This window comes from Pipistrellus hanaki, assembly GCF_964339955.1.
Source record: "Pipistrellus hanaki genome assembly, chromosome: 2".
NCBI lineage: Eukaryota > Metazoa > Chordata > Mammalia > Chiroptera > Vespertilionidae > Pipistrellus > Pipistrellus hanaki.
Genome location: NC_140504.1, coordinates 178,204,930 through 178,211,260, shown reverse-complemented (window position 1 = coordinate 178,211,260; position 6,331 = coordinate 178,204,930).

Here is a 6,331-nt window from a genome sequence, read left to right as displayed (position 1 = left end):
GCTTAAGCTACTGTTTAGGTTCAAGACTGAATGGTGTGCTTTAGGAGTTTGGAATCTGGAGCTGGACAGCCAGGGCTCAAATCCTGGCTCTGAAATGAAGGCACCTTGTTCGGTTGTTGTGAGGAATCAGTAAGTTAATGCACGTGAAGAACTTGGAAAGGCACCGCACACTTAGTAAGTGCTCAGTTAAAGCCAGGCAGCACGTTTATTGTTATCTTTAAGTTGATAGTGCCAAATAAGAATCTGGCCCAGACCTCTTTCCTGAGGCTGACAGCCTGTGTATCTAACTGTCTACTTGACATCTTGCAAGCATCACCAGTTCATCATATCCAAACTGGACTCAGAAATTCCATCCCCAAAAATATCAGAATCCACCAGTCTCCCAAGCCAGATAAATCCCTGGGAAGTCACTCCTCACACTACCTCACCTCTGAAATATCTTTGACTTGCCCGGTCGCTGTGGCTCAGTGGTTGAGTGTTGACCCATGAACCAGAAGATTGTGATTAGATTCCCAGGCAGGGCCTGGTTTGCGGGCTCTAACTCCAGTGGGGTGCATGCAGGAGGCAGCTGACCCATGATTCTCTCTCATCATTGATGTTTCTATCTCTCTTTCCCTCTCCATTCCTCTCTGAAATCAATAAAATTATATATATATATTTTTTAAAATGAAGTGTCTTTGACTCTGTCCCCAGCACCCTCACGCCAGCCCAGGCTGCGGTCATTTCTTCCATCTCAGGAAGAGCAGCAAGGTGCTCTCCAATCTAGTCTGCCCAGTAGCCACAAATCTGCCCACACACACTCTCCTGCTATGCCCCCCTCAGGCCTTCTCCCGGCCCTCAGCATACAATGCACTCTGTAGAGTGGCTTGCTGGGGCTTCTCACCCTGTGGCTCTCACTTTCCTCCTTTCTTCTCTGTGCGCCCACCACCCTGCATTTGTGACTTCTCTGGTCTCCAGGACTTTGCATGAACTGTGTCCTCCGCTTGGACACTCTCCCCTGCCTGCCCCACCCCCAACCAGTGGCTGGCTGGGTGATGACTGTTCAACTCTTAAATATCGCCTCTTCCCGGAGGCCTTTTTTGACCCAAAGCTCTGTACCTGCACTAACACAACAAAGGGCTTCATTGTAACTATTTGTCCCTTACATGCTCCTCTGCCAGAACCGGAATCACAAAAGCATGACCACTCAGTCTGCTCGCTGTGTCCGGCCTAGCCCCCACGCCTGGCACTCAGTGGATGCTGTCTGCGTGCAGTACATGTCTGACAGGGAGAAACATGAGCAAGAGCATGGACGCCAGAACAGGTGGGGGAGTGAGGGAGACTAATAGGCAGGTCATGTTTCTGTGGCGCCATGTGAGACGGGCTCGGGGGTTGCCAAGTGTCCCAGAAGCTGGACAGGAATTAGGCCCTGAGCGCCGTCTGTCCTGGCTAGCTGGGAAGTTTGTTCTTTCTCCAACAGCATGGAAAACCACAGAAGGGTTTTAATTAATTTATTTTTTTAAAATACGTTTCTATTGGTTTTAGTGAGAGAGGAAGGGAGAGGAATAGATGGGAACATCTATTGGCTGTCTCCTGCACGCCCCACACTGGGGATCAAGCCCCCAATCAGGGCCTATGCCCTACCAGGAATGGAACCGGTGACTTCTTGGTACAAGAGATGACGCTCAATCCACTGGGCCGCACCGGCCGGGTAGAGAAGGGTTCTAAGTCAGGAGGTAACATGATTGGAAATAGAACCCTAGCCAGAGGCAGGTGGGCAAGGCTGAAGGCTGGAGACAGTTTTAAGGCTGTGGCCACAAAATGTCTCTAGGAGGAGACAGAAGTGGGGAAGGGAGCTGGGTGTCGGAGGAACGGGGGCAGGAGGGGCATTTCATTGCATGCTCACTTATACCCACGGAATTTTGAATCATGTGACCATATTACTTAGTCAAAACATCATCTTCAAGAGTGGACCAAGGGGTGTGTTGCAAAATCTAGGCAAGACATAAATTCTATATTACTTGATTTTTAATGGTACACGAATGCTGACTCCTTAAAGAAAATGAGAAGTTACATAAAAGTAGAAATAATCAAAATCAAAGCAGAATCCCCTGAATTTCCTTCTACCCGAAAGTGAGCTGTGTTAGAAATACTGTTTACTCACCTAAATGTACTAGAAGAGCTGAAACTGGTTTGACTCAGTGGAAAGAGCATCAGCCTGCGGACTGAAAGGTCCCGGGTTCGATTCTAGTCAAGGGCATGTGCCTTGGTTGCAGGCACATCCCCAGTGGGGGGTGTGCAGGAGGCAGCTGATGGATGTTTCTCTTTCTGGCTCCCTCTCTCTCTCTCTCTCTCTCTCTCTCTCTCTCTCTCTCTCTCTCTCTCTCACTCTCTCTGTGAAAAATCAATAAAATATATTTAAAAATGCCTGGATTGTGGGCTTGAACCCCAGGAGGAGGCGTGCAGGAGGCAGCCAATCAATGATTCTCATCACTGACGTTTCTATCTCTCTCTCCCTCTCCCTTCCTCTCTAAAATCAATAAAACATATTTTTTAAAAAATTATTGTCCTGGTAGCTCAGTTGGTGCCAAGGCTGCAGTTTCCATCCCTGGTCAGGGCACATACAAGAAGCAACCAATGAATGCATAAATAAGTGGTACAGCAAATCAATGGTTCTCTCTCTCTCAAAAAAAAATAAATAAATAAAATTAAAAACAGCCAAAACCGGTTTGGCTCAGTGGATAGAGTGTCGGTCTGCAGACTGAAAGGTCCCAGGTTCGATTCCGGTCAAGGGCATGTACATTGGTTGCAGGCACATCCCCAGTGGGGGGTGTGCAGGAGGCAGCTGGTCGATGTTTCTCTCTCATCGATGTTTCTAGCTCTCTATCCCTTCCCCTTCCTCTCTGTAAAAAATCAATAAAATATATTAAAAAAATAAAATTAAAACCAAAATAAATTATCTTAGTTGTTACCTGAAATCCAGCTCCCTTTTTCCCTTTCCCCAATTTTTATTTTAAATCCTCATTTGAATGATTTTTACTTTAAAAGTCACTCACGTTTGTTTTAAAATTTTCCACCAGGCCCTACTGGCGTGGTTGAGTGACAGGAGGTCACTGGTCAGGGCACGTGCCAGCGTTGAGTTTGATCCCCAGCATGCAAGAGGCAGCCTACTAATGATTCTCTCTCATCACTGATGTTTCTATCTCTCTCTCCTCTTCTTTCCTCTCTGAAATCAATAAATATATATTTAAAAATATATATTTAATAAATAAATAATAAATATTTAATAAATAAATAAATAAATAATAAAATTCTCCACCAGGCTTTTCTATAGGGTCCCTGGCCTCACACCATGCCCATTTGTGGGTGCTGCTGGCCCAGCACACGGCAGCCCAGGCCCCCGGGGAGACTGCGGTGAGGTGAGGAAAGGGGCAGGGTGGCAGGTCTGGCAGCAGGCACTGAGGGCTGGGTCCTGGTCCTGGTGCTGGGCATTGGTAATTGAGCCTGGATGCTGAGCACTGGGTTCCAAGCACAGAGGACCATGTCCCGGCTCTGAGTGCTGGACTAGGGTCAGGGCAGAGGCCACTAGTCACTAGGCAGAGGGTTCTGGGCTCAAAATCAGTCATGAGCCTGGTGTCTCTTACCGCCCAGGGCAGGACTGCGGAAAGGAGCTGCCCAGCCCCCAGTTGTTTTGTAACAGCTGCTGGACGAGGCCAGAGGAGGAATTTAAGAAGCTGGGTGGGGAGGGAGGGGTCTGTGGGCAGGGCAAGGCCACTTAGGCAGGCTGACGTTGGACCCAGGCTCTGGAGGCAAAAAAATAAATAAATAGAGAGAGAGCTGGCTGGAGCTCTAGCCTCTGGGAGGCAGGCAGTAGCTCCCCAGAGTCAAAGGCAGGATGGGCGGTGGGAGAATGGGAACCTTTAGGTCCTCTCCCCCTTCACCAGCCTCCTGGCCCCGTTCCCAGACCAAGGCAGCTGGAGTGATTAGTGTGGGCCGAGGGAGGACGGATGCCAAAGGCTTGTCTCATGTCTCAGAACACAAGGACCCAGCCAGCCAGAGTCGGTGGCACGACTGAGAGTGAGAAAAAGAGACCAAGAGATAAACACGAGATAAACTGGGACAACACCAGAGGCAGATTGGAGAAGCCGGGCGAGGCTCGGAATGAGAGACGGAAGGAATGACCACACAGAGAAATGGTGTCATGGGGGAGGAAGGGATCAGCAGCTACCAGGCAGGCAGGCCTTCTCCTTATCTCTTTCTGGACCCCACCCCCACCCCCACTTGGTTCTCCTAGGACCTGGGGACTTCTCCCGACTGTGTCTCCTAACCCAAGGTTTCTCAACCTCCGCACTATTGATGTTTGGGGCACGATAATTCTTTGATGTAAAGGGGTTTGCGGGTGGGGGCTGTTCTGGGCATTGTAGGATGCTTAGCAGCTTCTGCCCATCAGATGCCAGTAGCACCCTCTCCCTCCAGTTGTGACAAACGAAAATGTCTGCAGACATTGCCAAATGTTCGCTGGGGAGGAATGGCCCCAACTGACAGCCTTCCTGGCTCCCGAGTAGATCCATGTGCTGAGAAGAAGCAGCTCCTGGTTCTCCCATCAGCCTTTGTGCATCGCCTTGCCCTCGCATGGCCTCGGAAGCCAGAGAAACTGGGGAAGATGCTGAGACTGAGAAGGGGTCCGAGGGCTGCTAAAGCCACGGGACCAGAGCCCCTGCCCTCATGACGTTTCTGGTCTTGTTCCATCCAGAAGGCGCCACAGGCGTATTTAGGGGCGCTTTGTGAGTGGTGTGCACTCTTGTCTCCAACGGAGGAGGAAGAGATGAACCCCCAAGTATTTCTGGACTAGGTATTTGTAGTAAGTATGCATTTTACCCACAATATCCACCTGTAAGACCTGACTCATTTACTTATTTTTCTAAATCACATAATCTGCTCCAACCCTCCTCCTCTCACCCCAAATTCAATCACAATCATATTTTTGTAATTCTCTACCCAGAGGTATGAATGTTTACAAACAGCTTGGGGAAGGGGAGATGTTAGGAAGAAACTTGATTTGTAGCATTTGCCAATTTCTATGGTGTAAATACTCCCAAGGCCAATCTCAAACTGTCAATACGATTTCACTGACAGTATTGCTGGAAGAGGTAGGCAGCAGTGCACCATCGTGTAATATTTTTACCATACAGATGTGAAAAACCCCAAGAGCACAGATTATAGCAAAACAATTAGGAAGTAATGCACTTTGAATGCTATTACCTCTGAATATACTTTATTTAGCTTTACATTTACATAATTTAATGTTTAAATATATATTTTTATCGATTTCAGAGAGGGAGAGAGAGAGAGAAACATCAATGAGGAGAGAGAATCATTGATCTGCTGCCTCCTGCATTCCCCACACTGGGGATTGAGCCTGAAACCCAGGCATGTGCCCTGACTGGGAATCGAACTGTGACCTCTTGGTTCATAGGCTGACACTCAAGCACTGAGCCACGCTGGCTGGGCCATAATTTGATATTTTATAATGCCCCACCTCTCTGAAACCCCTGAGGGTTTCTCCAGGCTGGAACATCCAGGAGAGGACTCTGATCATGGCAACTTTGAGCTATTCTCATGTCTGGCTTGGCCACAGTGCTCTTTTGCTGTGACTCTCAAACCACCACTCCCAGCACTCACACATCCATTCCTTCCTCCCAACAGCAGCTATGCAGCCCCATCCAAGGTCCTGGGAGCCCCGTGTGGGAGTGGTGAAAAGTTGCTATTACTCAAGTTAAGACAACAGCAGCAGCGAAGACACCACTTTTTCAGCCTTGGGAAAACTCTTCAAGCCTCCTTTGACGGGCCCACTTCCGCCCCTCCCAGGCCTGGGAGCCCTGTGCTCTGGAATAACCCTGCTCCATGTCCCCTAGAGCCTGGCCTCGGTAAACAAAAGCCCTTGCTGAGGGATGGCTTTCGGTGCCTGGCAACCTCTGCTTTTGGCCTGGCAACCCCAACGCCTGGAAGAGCCTCAGTCCTCACCCCAGGCAAAAAAGGAGGAAACCTACCCACAGCCAGGAGACCAAAATACACATTATAACCTCAATATGTTTCTCAGCAGCATAGTCAGACCATTGTGGCGGCAACAACCAGCTGAGGCACTGAGCTAAACCAAAGGAAAAGGAGAGCTCCAGCTAGACTTCAAGAAGGACTTTGGGGCCCGTCTGGAGGGAATTAAACAGACACCGTGAGGGTAAGTAGTCCCCCTTCCAGGCTGCCCCAGCAACCACTCAAACCTGACACACTTCACATCTTCTGTCCCTAATGGCTCCCTCACAGCCTCAGGATGAAGTCATGTTACTAGCGAGTG